The sequence below is a fragment of the Anolis carolinensis genome, chromosome 2 (genome assembly GCF_035594765.1).
Source record: "Anolis carolinensis isolate JA03-04 chromosome 2, rAnoCar3.1.pri, whole genome shotgun sequence".
NCBI classification, from domain to species: domain Eukaryota; kingdom Metazoa; phylum Chordata; class Lepidosauria; order Squamata; family Dactyloidae; genus Anolis; species Anolis carolinensis.
Window position 1 is genome coordinate 136,144,512 of NC_085842.1, and position 16,753 is coordinate 136,161,264.

Sequence of the window (16,753 nt, forward strand, 5' to 3'; positions counted from 1 at the left end):
ATCTTTCAGTCAGCACGTTCAGCAGCTCAGCAGTTTAATCCATTACGCCATCAGGCGGGGTATAAATAAAGTTTTTTATTATTATTATTATTATTATTATTATTATTATTATTATTATTATAATATACTATAGGAAGAGTGCTCATGTTGGTATGTAGCTGCTATCAGTGATTATGTGACTGCCATGGAATAGTGCCTTTGTGTGATAGTCCTAAGATGAGCACCCTGTGCTTGCTTATTCAGAATGGTTGCACTGTGTAAAGACAAGTCTTTCAGGTTCTAAATCAGGAAAGTCTTTGATTTATATAATTCCTCTATTGGGTGTGAACTCTAAATAAGCAATGGGAAAAATGAAGCCTTCTGAAATTGATGGACTAAACCTCCCCATCAGCATGATGAGGGATGGTGGGAATTGCAATTTAATGTCTTCAGGAAAGCCATATATTCCTCATTCTTGTGGCAAGCCAGTATTGTCTGAACTGGATCATGGGCCATTGGTTTGGTGATTGCTGTTATTGCCATAATTATCTGTTCCTCTCCCTTTGCTGATGATGTTGTTTTCATTTTGTACCAAATATTAATATAATAAACCAACAGGATGCTTATATTAATAGCTTTACACTCAGGAGAACAGTCCTCATTTGCTAAATATATTTAAAGCTCTCAGTCAGGGTTGATATTTGCAACCAGCACAGACTACATTCAACCTTTTACTGAACAAAGCATCCAGTGAAAGATAGGATATATTTTGTACTCCTGAATGTCGCCCCAGTGTGTGATGAGACAGAAATGAAAGAGAGTGAACAGCAGCATCTAAGTAAACAGCAAACTAGGGGCTGACTTGTTTGATTAGGGATGCTGACAATTCAGGTAATATTCCCTTACATAATGATCTGTTATGCTTCAAATACAAACACACATCTCTATTTTTTAAATTTCAAAATGGTCTCTTTGGCTTTCTCATTTTTGTGTGTGGGAAAGACAATGACAGCCCAGATAATGATCTCCCAAGGAACAGCTGCTGGTTTGAACAAAAACCCCAACATGATTTTGTTATAGACATATGACTGCAGAGCAGGCAGAATAAGATCGCAATTCACTCCGAAAGGACATTAGGGTAATCAGTATATATTGAAAACATACTCTGCAACTCTCCATGAACTCGTGACGCTTTATTTGGCGAGATACAATATATCTTCTAAAGGTATGGTGGATCTGCGCATGTTGATTGCAGGTTATCTTGGGTGGTCCTCTTGTAATGTTGACTGTCTACTTATTTAATGTTGGCAGAGTGCTAATACCAGAGGTATAGCCATCAAGGAAGTGGGGACATGACACCCTGAAGCAAGAATTCTGCCCATCAGTGAAATTTGGCTTCAGTCCTATTTTAAGCAATCCAAAAATTTGCTGTTTTTGCATTCCTATGAGAACTTGCCTTCCCCTTTTCTTTCGATGCCTAAGCTATGTTGCTAAATGTTCAGCTGAAGTTTAAAGTTAGTGCAATGCTCTACATTCTATTTGGAAACAGAATTGTTTTGGGATGGGCATTGCTCCCATTCTGACACACACCCCTGATTGACCACCTCTTGGCCTGCTTAGACTGTGTGTTCCTGCATGGCAGGGGTTAGGCTTGATGGTCCTTGGGGTCTCGTCCAACTCCATGATTTTATAATAGCAGGACACAGTATCCAGAAATTCACAGCTGGGGAAACTCAAGTTACTCTTACTCCATGAAAAAGAGAATGGGATCTACATTAATGTGACATAGTGGATTTTAGAAGCGAGAGCTGCATATCTCTTTATTTAGCCCAGCATGTCCAGAAATTGCTTCAGAGTTCACATCCAGAAGATGGGAAATCTAAGTAAACCTTTCACTGATGACTGCAAGTTTTTGCTGTGCTGCCAACTGGGTTGGTGATGGATTTTTGACAAATGAAACGGTGGTCTCGCAGTTGCATTGGCCATCATGCATCTTGGTCTGCTTTTGTTCACAAGAATAAGAAACCCAGGTAACTTTGAGATGCTTTCAATCAGGAGTCTTATTGTGAAAGCACTTTGCATCCTGCAAGGACCAGACTGAAGTTAAATTCTACAATGTCTTTTGAGCAATAGTGACTTTCAGACAAATGCTGTTCTACTGCAGAAGGGTAGACTAGATGTCTTTGAAGAACCTTCCAATTCAAACAGTCCTGTCGTGGAAGCTGTAGTTTACCAAAGGTCAGGGTGCAGTGGTGGCTGGTAGATCTGTTGCTGGTGGGACAGCAAATCCATTTCTGGTTTTATGGCTGTTCTTCCTGTCAGTGCTCTGGCTTTTCTGTGGGCTAACTGGGTGAAGGGCCCTGTTCCCAGCCCAGGATGGACAGCAGCACAGCTTCCAAAATACCAGAAGCAGTAGCAGAAATAAGTGCTGTCAAACAGAGAAATTATTTGCCACCCAGCAACATGTTAATCAGTTCAGTCATTGACAAGTTTGTCCTGAGGTGCCTTGAATGGGAAGAAGGAAACCGGGCTAAGGAGAAGGAAAGAAAAGGAAAGGATGGAGTTATTCTTGAATGAAATTCTCCATTAAAACTATATCAGGTACATTATAACCCCCTTACCTGTGGATTCAATATCAATGGTTCCATTTTCCTAGGCTTGAAAAAATCCCTCCCAGAAGTGCTTGTGGGCCTTTCAAGGTCCTCCAATGCAGATCCAGGCTATGCTTCTAACCCAAGCACTATCAAAATGTAAGGTCTGCCATTACAGTTTCAGATTTTTTATCATGTCAGAAGTGACTTGGCAAGTCACTTCTGGTGTGAGAGAATTGGCTGTCTACAGAGACATTACCCAGGGGACACCCGGATGTGTTACCATTCTTCTGGGAGACCTCTCCGCAAGCTAGAACTGACAGATGGGAGCTCACCCCATCTCGTGGATTCAAACCGGCAACCTTCAGGTCAGCGACCCAACCTTTAGGTCAGCAGTACAGCCGGCACAAGGGTTTAACCCACTGCACCACTGTGGCTGTACAGTTTCAAATAACCCTAGTGTGTGTGTGTCTTGAATGTACTCCTTGTGGGTATGAGGATCATACTGTATATTGGGAAGGGAAGCTAAATACAAAAGCAGGGTTTTATTCATTCTGGGTCTGATCTGCAACAAAACTTGTTTAAAAAAAATATATTTATTACAGTACTTGTATCTCACCCTTCTCACCCAATAGGGGACTCAGGGCGGGTTACAATAAAAAAGTATAAAAAAATAATACAGATCATTCAGTCGATTAAAATTAAATACATTAAACATTCATAAAAATATACATATAGATATACAATTGGCACATTTCAAGTCTAAAAACTGGGTTTTAGACTATGATTATATTTGCTGATTTAACATTTTGGAACTCACTTTTGATTCAGTTTTGCTATATATAGTTCACTGTTAAATTTATCCGCTGTGTGAGGTGAGATTTTTTTTCATGTTCCAGCAAACAGATTAGTTTAAAGTTTGCCAACAGGAATGAGACTTTCTGGCAACACAGTTACATTCCCCCCATCAATGAAAAGCCAATTTCTGCCTGTATTCCTATGCAAATTATACATGTTGGTTGGTACTACATCTATAGTAGTATGTATAGTATGATGAGAGAACTCCAGAGAAAGGGAGGAACACTCCCCCCCCCCCCCCCCCACACACACACACATAACCCTATATTCACCAATTTATTGGACTGCAGCTTCTGTCACCCAATCATGACAAAAGTTGTAGTCCAATATATCTGGAAGATATCTGTTTGCGAAAAGATGGGATGGAAAAAGTACTGAATTTATCTCAGGACTTGATGTTACACTGAGGCCCATTCCCTCCTTTAATATTCCAGTGAGATTCCAGGAAAGAAGGCGATGAGGATCTGTCTGAAGTACCTATTTCTGACACTTGGTATGGCCATTTTCTCTTGTATTTTGAAGATATGTGATAGTAAAGGTACCAGATCTCATTGAATGCTAAGCAAGGTCAGTGCTGGTCAGACAGCAGTACGTGTGAAAAACAGTGCTGGTCAGACAGCAGTACGTCTGATGGGAGACCAACAGGGAATGTCAGGTGCTGTAGGCTGTGTTTCAGAGGAAGGAACTGGCAAAGCTTCCTCTGAAGATTCCTTGTCTAAGAAAATGCTGGGAAATTCATGGGATCCCCATAAGTCAACACACATAGAGACAGAATAGATATCTATTTTTCTTCTTCTCTGAATGGCTGAATACCCTGTTTCCCCGAAAATAAGACATCCCCAAAAAATAAGACCTAGCAGTGGTTTTGCTGAATTGCTAAATATAAGGTCTCCCCCGAAAGTAAGACCTAGCAAAGTTTTTGTTTGGAAGCATGCTCGGCGCCCACCAAACAAAACACCAGAGCATGCAGGATTGGTAAATGTACATACAAATTGTACATGGAAATAATGGTAATAACAAGAAATTCTTGACAGGAGTCACAGTTTGTCTGGTTTGGTTATGTTGCTTTGTGATGAAAACTACTGTACAGTATATAATGTTTATTTTTTTGTTCAACAATAAATGTGAATTCTTCTTCATGGAAAAATAAGACATCCCCTGAAAATAAGACCTAGCACATCTTTGGGAGCAAAAAATAATATAAGACACTGTCTTATTTTCGGGGAAACACGGTAGTATGCCTTACAAAATGCTCGGATATCATTTTTAATTGTTAAAGAGAGTAACATTATCACTATATGTAAATGTAAAGCATTTGTATTATAAAAGGATCACAGAAATTGTTTAGGCTTCCTGGGCAAGGAAACATCCTTTCCTGTATGTACATCAAAGGATGTGGGAAGGAGGTTGAATATATGCATATGAACCCATACATGCATTTCGGCAAATATCTTTTCGCCTGGTGGAAGAACAAGTGGGGGATTTAATAAAATGAACAAAATAGAGGGTGGGAAACATGGCTGGAATTATTTGATTGCTGTGAGTTTTGCGGGCTGTATGGCTTTGTTCCAGAAGCATTCTCTCCTGACATTTCACCCACATCTATGGCAGGCATCCTCAGAGGTTGTGAGGTCTGCTGGAAACTAGGCAAGTGGGGTTTATATATCTGTGGCACATGGCCATACAGCCAAGAAAACTCACAGCAACACATATAGTACAACTCCTGTATTTGCAGGACCACAGTTTTATTTACCATGTCTAACAAAATATGTCCTCTATAGGCATTTTCTAGGTTCTCCAGGTGATACTATGGTATGCATCTAGCGGAGGTTGAATGCAGAGTTGCAGTGGAGGATCTAGCAATGCTTAGAGAGATATAATGTCCAGGGTAGAAGAAAGAACTCTTGTCTGTTGGAGGCAAGAGTGAATGTTGCAATTGGCCACTTTGATTAGCACCGAATAGTCTTGTTAATCAAGGCTATTCAGTGCTAATCAAGGTGGCCAATTGCAACATTTGTCCCAGAGTGGGACTCAAGGCGACTTCCAAAAACTATAAATATAATATTTTCTGCTGGGGGATTTTAGGAAGTTGTTTCTAAGCTCAGAACTGTTACCACAAAAAAGTACGTAGTTTCTTTTTAAGCTATAAGTAAAACGACTAATTGTGGGCAACACATTTGTTCAAGAAATGCACTTAGACAGTGAACTAGCATATAGAAATAGTACTGCTACTGCAGCTTCCCTTCCTATTATGTTGTTGTTGTTGTTGTTGTTTACCCTCAACCTGTACCCCTCTCATGGTGTTTTCTGGGGCTGAGAGTGTCATCCTGTAGGTTTCCATGGCTGAGCTGAGAATTAAACCCTGGTCTACAGAGTCTCAGCCCAACAATCAGACTACATGCTCCCTTCCTCCTAAATGTGCTAGATTTGCTACTCAAGTCCCTGTCTCAGCCTGGCCAAAACAGACAAGCAGAGAGCATGCAGAAGCAGGGAACACTAGTCAGTCACAAGCTTGCATAAAGTAATACCAGTCCTATATATTCTTATATGAATTTTAGGTCATTGCTTGATTAGAACAGACATAGTCCGATGCAGCCAGACCAGGAGACTTTAATTTGATCTATTGTCAAGCTTCAACCAAGGAAGTAGCATAATCAGGATGAGCCCCACAATAAATTTAAAAAGGCCCAGCATAAGAAGCCAGTTCTGCTACCTCTTGGAGCTAAGTACTGATTACATTTCAAATGTTATCACATTTCTAACAAAAGCCTCATTATTTTAAGATGGACAACATTGTTGTTAAAGACGTCTGCTTTGAAACAGGGGTATTTTGTGTTTTACTTGGAGCAGCCTTTTATCAGACAACTCAGCAAAATGCCTCCACCTCTTTGGGAAAGAAACAATTGCAAAGCCTGCTAGATAACTACCCTCTGTACCAGATACCAAGGCATGGAACTGACCCTCTTCTGGTGAATATCAACGTGTTGGTGTCCAATGTGATCGATGTGGTATGTATGATGACTTTTGAACACCTATGGACTGCTACTGTATCCCTGGCCAGCGGCTCTGTTCAAAATGTAAAGGTCAAGATGAAACAGAGATTGCTCCCAGATTCTTCTGTGAAGGGAATTGGGGGCAACACTAAATTACAGAAGTGTCAAAAGACTCATTGGCAGCTCATTTCGGAGGGTTGATTTTCTTAAAAATGTTCATGCCTAGTGTATGAACTTTACAATGTGACCTTTTTAAAAAGGAAAATATTTGCCCGTGTGACATACATACGTATATGTACACAACCACAGTGTAAAGCTCAGAAGAAAAACTGAAGTTGAATTTTTTTCTCCACTAGGATATCACGAAATACACTTTCACAGCTGTCTTGGTCTTGAATCAGGTAATGCCTAGTCTTTTTTTATCAAATAACAGGAAAGCAAGAGCAGATGTGGGTGCAAAGGAGAGAGTGTTTCTGAGAAAAAGATTAGGGGTTCTATTGTCATAGAATCATAGAATTGTAGAGTTGGAAGAGACCTCACGGGCCATCCAGTCCAACCCCCTGCAAGAAGCAGGAAAATCTCATTCAAAGTGCCCCCAACAGATGGCCATCCAGCCTCTGCTTAAAGGTCTCCAAAGAAGCAGCCTCAACCAGAGTTCCACTGCCAAACAGCTCTCACAGTGAGGAAGTTCTTCCTGATGTTCAGGTGGAATCTCCTTTCCTGTAGTTTGAAGCTATTGTTCCGTGTCCTAATCTGCAGGGCAGCAGAAAACAAGCTTGCTCCCTCCTCCCTATGACTTCCCCTCACGTATTTGTACATGGCTATCATGTCTCCTCTCAGCCTTCTCTTATGCAGGCTAAATATGCCCAGTTCTTTAAGCTGCTCCTCATAGGGCTTGTTCTCCAAACCCTTAATCGTTTTAGTTGCCCTCCTCTGGACTCTTTCCAGCTTGTCAACATCTCCCTTCAACTGTGGTGCCCAGAATAGGACACAGTATTCCAGGTGTGGTCTGACCAAGGCAGAATAGAGGGGTAGCATGACTTCCCTGGATCTAGATGCTATACCCCTATTTATGCAGGCCAGAATCCTGTTGGCTTTTTTCGCTGCCGCATCACATTGTAGGCTCATGTTTAACTTGTTGTCCACAAGGACTCCCAAGATTTTTTTCACACGTACTGCTGTCGAGCCAGGCGTCCCCCCATGCAATATCTTTGCATTCCATTTTTTCTGCTGAAGTGAAGTATCTTGCATTTGTCCCTGTTTTCTATTCCTGCTCCCCAATCAAATGCACTAATGCTCCCCTTCAGAAACTGGTTACACCATCATCTTCAAATTTTTTGGATTCCACATTCACTAATAGCCACACTCCCCAATACAAGTCCAGTTTTTTCTCTTTTATTTCAAATGCATTCCCCTCCCTTGCCCTTATGGTCTCTCCCAAGACAGAACTACAGTACATGGCAAACATACTGGTTTAATATTCATTCCTTCTCTCAAGTAAACCCTTAAAAACACTTCAGGGAATCAGAACTATGCCTGTCTGTCCTAGCTGATATGTTCATTTTTGTCATCTAGGCTTCATTCTGATGTTGGTTGGTGTCACTTTTTTCATCTGTGAAATGTTGGATTGTATGGGCCTCAAATCCTGGGGTATAACATGTGACTTCTATAGAACATGCCCAATGCCTCTTTCTTATATATGCCATCTGCATCAGTGATTGCTCTTCTTTTTAAGTAGAGTGTGCTTCTCTTGTTTAGTCAGACAACAATCCCCGGGCGGATCTCAATATACAATGAGAAGGGACCCTCTGTTTCCAGGCATCCTCTTCCCAATTGTGATGGCATTTTCTGTGCATCTGTGGGCAAACTTCCAGGGAGATTCCACCCCACAATCCACTTGCCTCCCCAATGGGAATGTTGATTAGGAGGAGGAGTTGGGATTTTGTTCCTTCCTTCATCACCATGCAGGAAAGATACTCAAAAATTATTTATGTGAGTGAATGGAGTATATGTTTATGACTGTATGCATTTGAGTGTGTATGATATGTGTGTGTGTGTAAGCATGCACACTTCTATATATGCTCTGGAAGGTGTTTTAAAGTTTCATGCTAGAAAGGGCAGCTCAGACCCTTCCAAGCTGTGGCCTTATCCATTGTTGGAATATAGCCTTTGCCATACTGCCTGCCCAGAGCCAATGAGTGGGCTATGAGTGGAATAAATATTTACAGTTGTGGGAAAGGAGATGGCACTACATTCATGCTGAATTTGCTTTGTTTTAGCCAACTAGGATGTACTAGAGCTTGTGTGCATGAAATGGCGGATTTTACTTACCACCTCATCACATGGAGTCTTCTCTGTGCTTCTCTGAGCTGCTGGCATGCTGCTGGAATGGAGCCCTGGATGACGCAAGGCTACTTCTGGCGGGGCTCCATTGTGCTCTGTGCCAGCAGTGCCAAGAAGATGAGGAGGATGCAGGAGGAAGCTAGGGACAGCGGGGAAACATTGGGGGGAAGGGGTCCTATTACCACCCATGGTAAGGGCACAACGTGGTTTCCCCTGCTGTTCCCCACCGTCCTCTGGCTTCTGGACCTCTATGTGATGAGGTCACTAGACATTAGCTTCAAAGGATGGCATAGGTAGCAAACACAGTTAACATTTTCTTTCCCTGTACTTCTCAGTCATGGTACAACAAAGATCTGGTTTGGGATGAGAAAGAGTACCCCTTCACCACCATCACCGTGCCCTGGAGTTCAATATGGACTCCGAGCCTCACAGTTCGAGAAGCGTAAGTAGCACTGAGAAACAGGCGTGTAACACCTAAGAAGAAGGCATTGATTACATGCTCCAAATAGTTATTTGGCTTCTGCCCTTCCAATGGTGCAGGGCAACTTTCTCCAACCAGTGTCTGCCAAATGTTCTGAGTTTCCACTCCCAGCAGCATAGAAACTATTATGGAACATGGTCAACATAGTACATGAGTGACATGCAACAAACTCATGAGACTTCAAACAGCTCCAAACCAATGATATCCAATGAAGATGCACAGTTCAAAGTTGCAAAAGGACAGGCTAGTTCCTATTGCTCTTGTCTTTGCACTCCACTCCAAGGGCTTCCAGTCCTTAAATGAGAAGAAAATAAAAGTAGGACTCATTTTAAATGTTAATGGGACCCAGTCATGTTTGTTTCAGCCAAGTGTTATTGAAGTCTATTTTGTCATATTAGTGATAGAGGTTTCAGACATAGAGGTTTCTTGAATAACACGTATAGTACAACTCCTATATTTGCAGGACCACATTTTATTTACTGCATCTAACAAAATATGTCCTCTATAGGCATTTTCTTGGTTCTCCAGATGATACTATGGTATGCATCTAGTAGCGGTTGAATGTAGAGTTGCAGTGGAGGACCTTGCAATGCCTAGAGAGGTGTTCTAGGCCCTCCAGTGTGACTTTACGGTGGGTTGCTGAACAAAATGGTTTATTCAATAAGATTTGCTATTACTCTCAGTCTTGTATATATCCTTGCTAAGTGCTGGAATGTATCATACAGTGATCGTACAGTATGTAAGGCCCAGCTACATGGAATTCTCCCTCTCCTTCTTTCCCTGCCTACCATGAAAAGTGCAGGTAATGTTCATAATAAATGTCCTATCATATGCCAAAGCACCATCAGTACTCACTGTTGCAAGAAACAAAAATGTGAGGATCACTTTCTGGAAAGGGGCTTTTGAGAGTTGGACAATATCAAGGCTGCAGCAAGTAATACTCTTCTCTCTTCTTCATTTCATTGCTCTTCTTTCTTGCCAAAGGTTTGACGTGACCTGGAAGGTCGAATCACCCAATGTAGTGGTGCGCAGTAATGGAAAAGTGGAATTTCTGCTTCCTTTGAGCATTGGCAGCAACTGTAACTTAAATCTCTTTTATTTCCCCCGTGATATCTCCAGCTGCACCCTGAGCTTCTTCTCTATGTCCAATGAAGGTGAGAGAGAAGTCTACACATACTGAGCAGTGCCATGAAACTGTTCTCATACAAAACTGGACTTTGTTGAGACTTCCCAGCAGAATCCTATAAGTAGGGGTGGAGAACTTTGTGGCTGTACAGACAACTCCCAGCATCCATATCACTGACTGTTTTGGTTAGAAACAGTCAGATCTGCGGTTCAGCACTATCTGTAGGGCTATGTGATGTCCACTTTACTCCAAGGGCCCTGTAACACTACAGAGCTATAGCATTATGATTCCGCTTTAACAACCATGGTTCTGTCATCTGTAATTGCGTGGGATATTTTGAATTATTGGCTAGAGATTTTTAGTGCTTCTGAACAACCTACATGCCCCAGAATGCCATAGGATGGAATTGGGGCAGTGGAAATACAATCATAAGGCTACAATTCTATAATTTGAAGGAGTCCTAAGGGGTCCTTCTCAGATACATTTTGGACACAGGTACAGCAGAAATTCAAATGACCCAAAGCCATTTGAATGGTCTTTTCCCTTATTCCATTTGCCAGCAGGCTGCCTTTGAAAAGATTCTGCTTATTTGGTGGGGCAAATGTAAGTTGGCTGGTGATGAACGCATTAAGACTGACTGCTATGACAAGCTTTTCACACCTTTTTCACCTATTTCAAACTGCTTGCTTATTGTGGACAATTGCCAACTGATTTTAAAACAGTGGCATGATTTCAGACATCTGATATACTGATATATATGAGTCATTATGCGTATACTTCATACACATATTCCATTCTCACCACAGTAATGGTAATATACATTTGGGCAGTACAGCCTTGAAACACAATTTGGTGGTGGTTTGGGGGGGGGGGATCCACTGCACTCTTTTAACATCAAGCTTTGCAACCTTTCAACATTGTCTACAAAATATTGTACCTGGAAGCTTCCAGAGATTCAGAAATATGTAAAAGAAGGCCATTTTCAGAGAGAACTGTCTGTTTCATCAGAAAAAGAAAGAAAGATTGTATGTGGCGGAAAGAATATAGTATCATCTCTGAAAGTGACATTTTTTTAATCATTTGCTTTTGTGGATTAAGACACAGAAAGATGGAAATTGTGACCCTGGCTATAAAACTTCACAGATGAAACAGGTTTTTTACGTAACCAAACTGTTAGTGTTAAAGTGCAAATATAATACATCTGCTTACAAAAAAATCAGTTTCCTTGGAGTCAAAACCTCTGAGGTGATATCTTTTGTTGTATGTGCAGTTGTGAAGACTCATGTATTAATGTATGTAAGGTACCAAAAAACCATGTTTTTGTACACGCTTCTGCTGATTAGATTTTGTGAATATTTAGGGAGGAACCTGATCTTTCTAATCTGATCTTTCTTAATAGTCTTTGAGGGTTTAGACATCATTCCTTCCACTGAGGAATGGTAGTCAATTGATGGCACACCTACAACTTCTATTTTGTTTTAAAACCTCAATAACGTCTCTTTCTCCCCCTACCTCTCTTGTTTTTTAATTATTATTTCAAGTCAGTGAGATAGAATTCAATGTATCTGTTCAAAATGAAATCCTGAATCTAAAGCGTGAATATCTTGTCATGGGTATGGACATCACAAGCCCAAGGAATATGGCACAGCCTTATTTTGTAGTGAAGGTAAGGATATGACTTGGTCTCTAATCCAAACAAGCACCAAAAGCTTCTTTACTAGATCAAACTCCCTGGATGCACCCATTTTTGCAAGCTGCGCTGCAAAAAGTGGTGTTGCCCTAACAACGCACACTTTGGATGAAACAGATGTTCAAAATACGCTTTCCTGCCATAGTGATCCTTGTGGTCTCTTTTACAGATAAATCTAGAAAACACAGGAATACGAGCCATATTTTCTGTGATTGTGCCTAGTTTGTTACTTGTTATTGCTGACCTCTGTGGTTTCTTCGTTCCGCTCCAAGACAGGATGTCATACATGGTCACCCTGTTATTGGCATACCTGGTCTTCCACTCCTCTGTGGTTGGATCTCTACCTGGTTCATCTTCTTGCAATCCTCTGCTCAGTAAGTTGAATGCATCAATCATTCATGGGGATTAATGATAAAATTGACGCAGGATTAGGTTACAAGCAACACACAAGTACTGCAAAAATTGCAATCTGGGATTGAGTTACTTGCTTTCTGTAATATTGCTACACAATTACATGGGCTGGAAAACACACTATGTCAAGAGATAGAATATACTGAGCTATACCTTACAGATGGGAATTGATCAATAACAATAGAATTACTTCCTTCCTTCTTCCAATGTCTAGGTTTTTACTACATGGGTCTCCTGGTGTTGCTATTCGTAAGCACGATTGAGACCATCTTGGTGGCAAAGTTAGTTTCGGACAACATATATCTGTGGCCAAACTGTCTATTACGAGGCAAAAAGACCAAGGTTACTACTAGGTTATCTAAAGATGAAAGTTATCATGTTGAAGATACTAACGATCCCGGGAAACAAAGTGAGTAAGAAATAAAGAAAGATAAGAGTGACACTTCAAAGGCAATGTGACAAATAAGACACTTTTGAGTCCAGCAACACCAAACCTTGATGCTAAAAGTTGTTTGCCAGGAAGGTGGTCTGGAATCAAATACTTTTAAAAAAAACCCAAAGTTTGGCTCCACTTTTAAAATATGCTTGGGCTGTTCTTTGACTGATTAAGAAAACTGGTATTGTTGTTCAATAAAATTTTAATGTTCTGTTTATAATTGTAATTCTATGCTACAAAAATTCAGCTTAAAAATTGGGTGAAAAACTGCGGTTAATTGCCTGCTCCAGACTACATTGTAAAGCTTTTAAGTTATAAGAACTTTGCTTCAGTCTTGTCCACTGCCCAAGAAGCATCTGAACTACAAAGAAAATCAGATCAGACAAGAGGATCTCTACAATCAAATTTTTGCAATCCTAAGTGTGTGCCACTCCCCACCCCCCACACCCCAGTAATAGTAGTAAAATTTGAACTCACAGTGAACACTGCAATTGAGAATTTATTGGCACATATATAAGCATCTTGAAACATTTTATCAAACAGAAATTATACATTCTCCTATTTTAGATTCTGTTTGCTTGCTTTGTGTGTGTGCATGGCTAACACCTAAATCTGTTTTTGAAGTTTCAACTGCATCGGCCTTTTGATATTTCTGTCTTATGGTGTTTGTAATCTAAGAAATTCACTTGTCATGGCTTTCTCCTTTAACCAACAGAATTTTGCACAAACAAAGCACTATCACAGCTAAACGAAGCTTCCGCTGCTTTGGACCGGCGCTTCTTCTTTGTCTACTTTGGGTTGCTCATTCTGTTTCATTGTATCATTGGTGCCCTCTGGATCTTTTGGCAATGTGAATCTGAGAAACCTCCTGGAGAATGTCACTTGGATGGAATCAGTTGGTGACAAATGAAGATAATGTTGCCAGAAGTAATCCTGCTCTGATGATCTTAGGCACATTTAATTATCTTCCATTGTTTTAGCTTTCCTTGATCTAAATCTTTGGGGCAAAATAGTCTTTTATTTCTAGTAACCTGAGTCCATTGCACAACACAAATAATTGCTGCATTTATGTAGGGTAAACATGTGGTGCCTAGACTGTCTTGGCATGTATGCCCCAGTTTTTCTTGGCTTCAGCAGCAGAGTGCCTCATGTACCTTCAGCTCATTCTCTGGGGCAATGAAAGTGAAAAAGGAAGGAATTCTGATGTGACCACTCCTAAATGAGACATTGCTCGCCTCTTAGCTTGCCAAGAGCAAATGCTTCCTAAAGCTGCTTCTCCTTTTTCTGATGTTGCTGTCCATTGAAAACATTTTATTACATGGAGTGTTTGGTGATTGAAATGTTTTTTATATTTAGTTTGATATTTTTCTGTCATGCATGGATTACATTCATATTTTTGTTTTCAAATTGTAAATTATTTGAATAGTATTTTGAAGAAATCTTGTGTATAAATATAACAAATAAAGGTACACTCCCCACAAGAGAGCAATGAGGACTAACCACAAGACCTTTCCAAGTGTCTGTATTCTATATATTTCCCTTTATCTATATGAACTACTCTACTCCTGTAATCACTTCGGATAAGACAATTAAACTGAGGTTATGACCTAGGAATGAGACAAAGGGTATGATTAGTTATCTAATTTAAGACTAAATCCAATTGTTAGTCCAAACCGAAGTGTGCTAACTCAACAAGTGGATATTGGATACATCATTCACTATGCAAATCTCACCAATTCAATTCAACTCTAACTGGAATTAACAATTGGATTTAGCTCTAAACATTCATCCTTTCATTCTTATGTATCATTGTGAAGAACAACATTACAAGTGATGATAAAATGCTAACAGGATACCAAGAAAAGATAGAACTATTCACTATTTTCTTTGCTTCAGTTTTCTCTCAAAAGGTAAAGAGCGCTCATCTTGGGGATAATGGAACAGATGGAAAATGCAGTACAGAATAGGTAAAGAGGCTGTACAGAGAATTCAAGTCTTCGGGGCCAGATGAATTAGATCTAAGCAGAGCCGGTCCAACAATGAGGCGAATTAAGCGGTCGCTTGGGGCGCAAAACATACGGGGGCGCAGTCAAGACTGCTTTTTCTATCAATTTGTTGTAAAACATGTTTTGGCACTTAATTTGTAAAATCTTAATATAATTTGATGTTTAATAGGCTTTTCCTTAATCCCTCCTTATTATCCAACATTTTCGCTTATCCAACGCTTTTATTTTTCAGTGATTGGTTTGGGGGGGGGCAAAATTCTGTTCGCCTACACTTGAAAAATACCTAGGGCCGGCTCTGGATCCAAGGGTAGTAGAAGTAATTTCAGAGCCACTGGCAATCATCTTTGAGAATTCCTGGAGGAAAAGTTCCAGACTGGAGGAAAAAAATATTATCCCCATCTTCAAAAGGAGGGGGGGGGGGAAGAGAGAACCAAAACAATTACCGCCCAATCAGCCTTATATCAATACCAGGAAAATTTTTGGAGCGGATCATTAGAGACAAGGAACACCATACTCACGAAAAGTCAACATGGGTTTCTCAAAAACAAGTCATGCCAAGCTAGCCTTATCTTCTTTTTTGATGGAGTTACTAGGTTGGTAGATGAATGATGTAGATGTCATATATCTTGATTTTAGTAAGGTCTTCAACAAGGTCCCCCATAATATTCTTGCAAAGAAGCTAGCAAAATGTGGGCTAGACAATGCTACTGTTAGGTGGATTGGGAACTGGTTAATCGTTCGAATCCAAAGAGGGCTCCTTATTCTTTTGGAGGGAAATGATCAATGGAATGCAACAGGGGTCTATCCTGGGCCAAGAGCTATTCAACATCTTTATCAATTACCTAAATGATGGAATATGAGGTATTCTTAGGCAGAAAAAATGAATTATACAAGTGCAGAATGGGTTGAAATCTGTACATGCAAAAGGGATTCAGAAATCTTATTAGGCCACACTGAACATGAGTCAGCAGTGTGATGCAGCAACTGAAAAAACCAATGTGATCATAGTCTGAATCAACAGTATAGTATCTAGCTCAAGAGATGTCATTGCCCCACTCTATTCTGTGTTGCTCAGACCTCTCCTGGAATATTGTGTTCAGTTCTGAGCACAATTCAAAAAGGATATTGACAAGTTAATCAAAGGTCTTGAAGCCACACTCTATGAGGAGTGGTTTAGAGAGCTGAGTACATTTAGCTTGAAGAAGAGAAGATTAAGTGGGGACCTGATAGACATATTTAAATATTTAAAAGAATGTCATATTGAGCAAGCTTATTTTCTGCTGCTGTAGGACACAGAGCAATGGATGCAAATTTCAGGAAAGGAGATTCTGCCTAAACATTAGGAAGAACCTCTTGAAAGATAGAACTGTTTGACAGTGGAATATGCTGCCTCAGAATATGGTGGAGTCTCCTCTGGAGGTTTTTAAATACTAGATGGTCATCAGTCAGGAGTGCTTTGATTGGGAATTCCTTCATGGCAGGGAATTGGACTGGATGGTCCTTGTGGGCTTTTCTAATGCTATGATTCTATGAGTATAGAATTCCCAGAATACTAGGAGGAAAAGGAATAAAAGAAAACATGGGTTTTTTCTGCAGCAGTGGTATGAAGCAAGAGTCAGGAAGATTGAAGGAATACACTTTCGTCTTCACTCACTTGTAAAAAAAAAAAAAAAAAGCTCTGAACAGACAAAACTTAGGAGCAGGCCACAGCTGAGTGCAGAAGACAGATATAGCACACATTCAGGAGGAAAGATGGAACTGTACCCAAAATTAATTACCATATATGAATGAAATAGAAGGTCTGATTCACATGTACAGGTTCATCACTTGCTGACTGCA

The 16,753-nt window shown here is 40.3% G+C and overlaps 1 long non-coding RNA gene across 1 annotated transcript; it reads left to right on the forward strand.

Annotated features, from left to right (window-relative positions):
- The first annotated feature begins 993 nt into the window (after positions 1–993).
- LOC134296254 (uncharacterized) lies at positions 994–13,033 on the forward strand. Its single transcript, XR_010002876.1, has 7 exons — positions 994–1,204; positions 3,863–3,921; positions 6,279–6,822; positions 9,100–9,206; positions 10,230–10,399; positions 11,913–12,435; positions 12,687–13,033. It is a non-coding gene; the product is annotated as an uncharacterized LOC134296254 (long non-coding RNA).
- Positions 13,034–16,753: the final 3,720 nt, after the last annotated feature.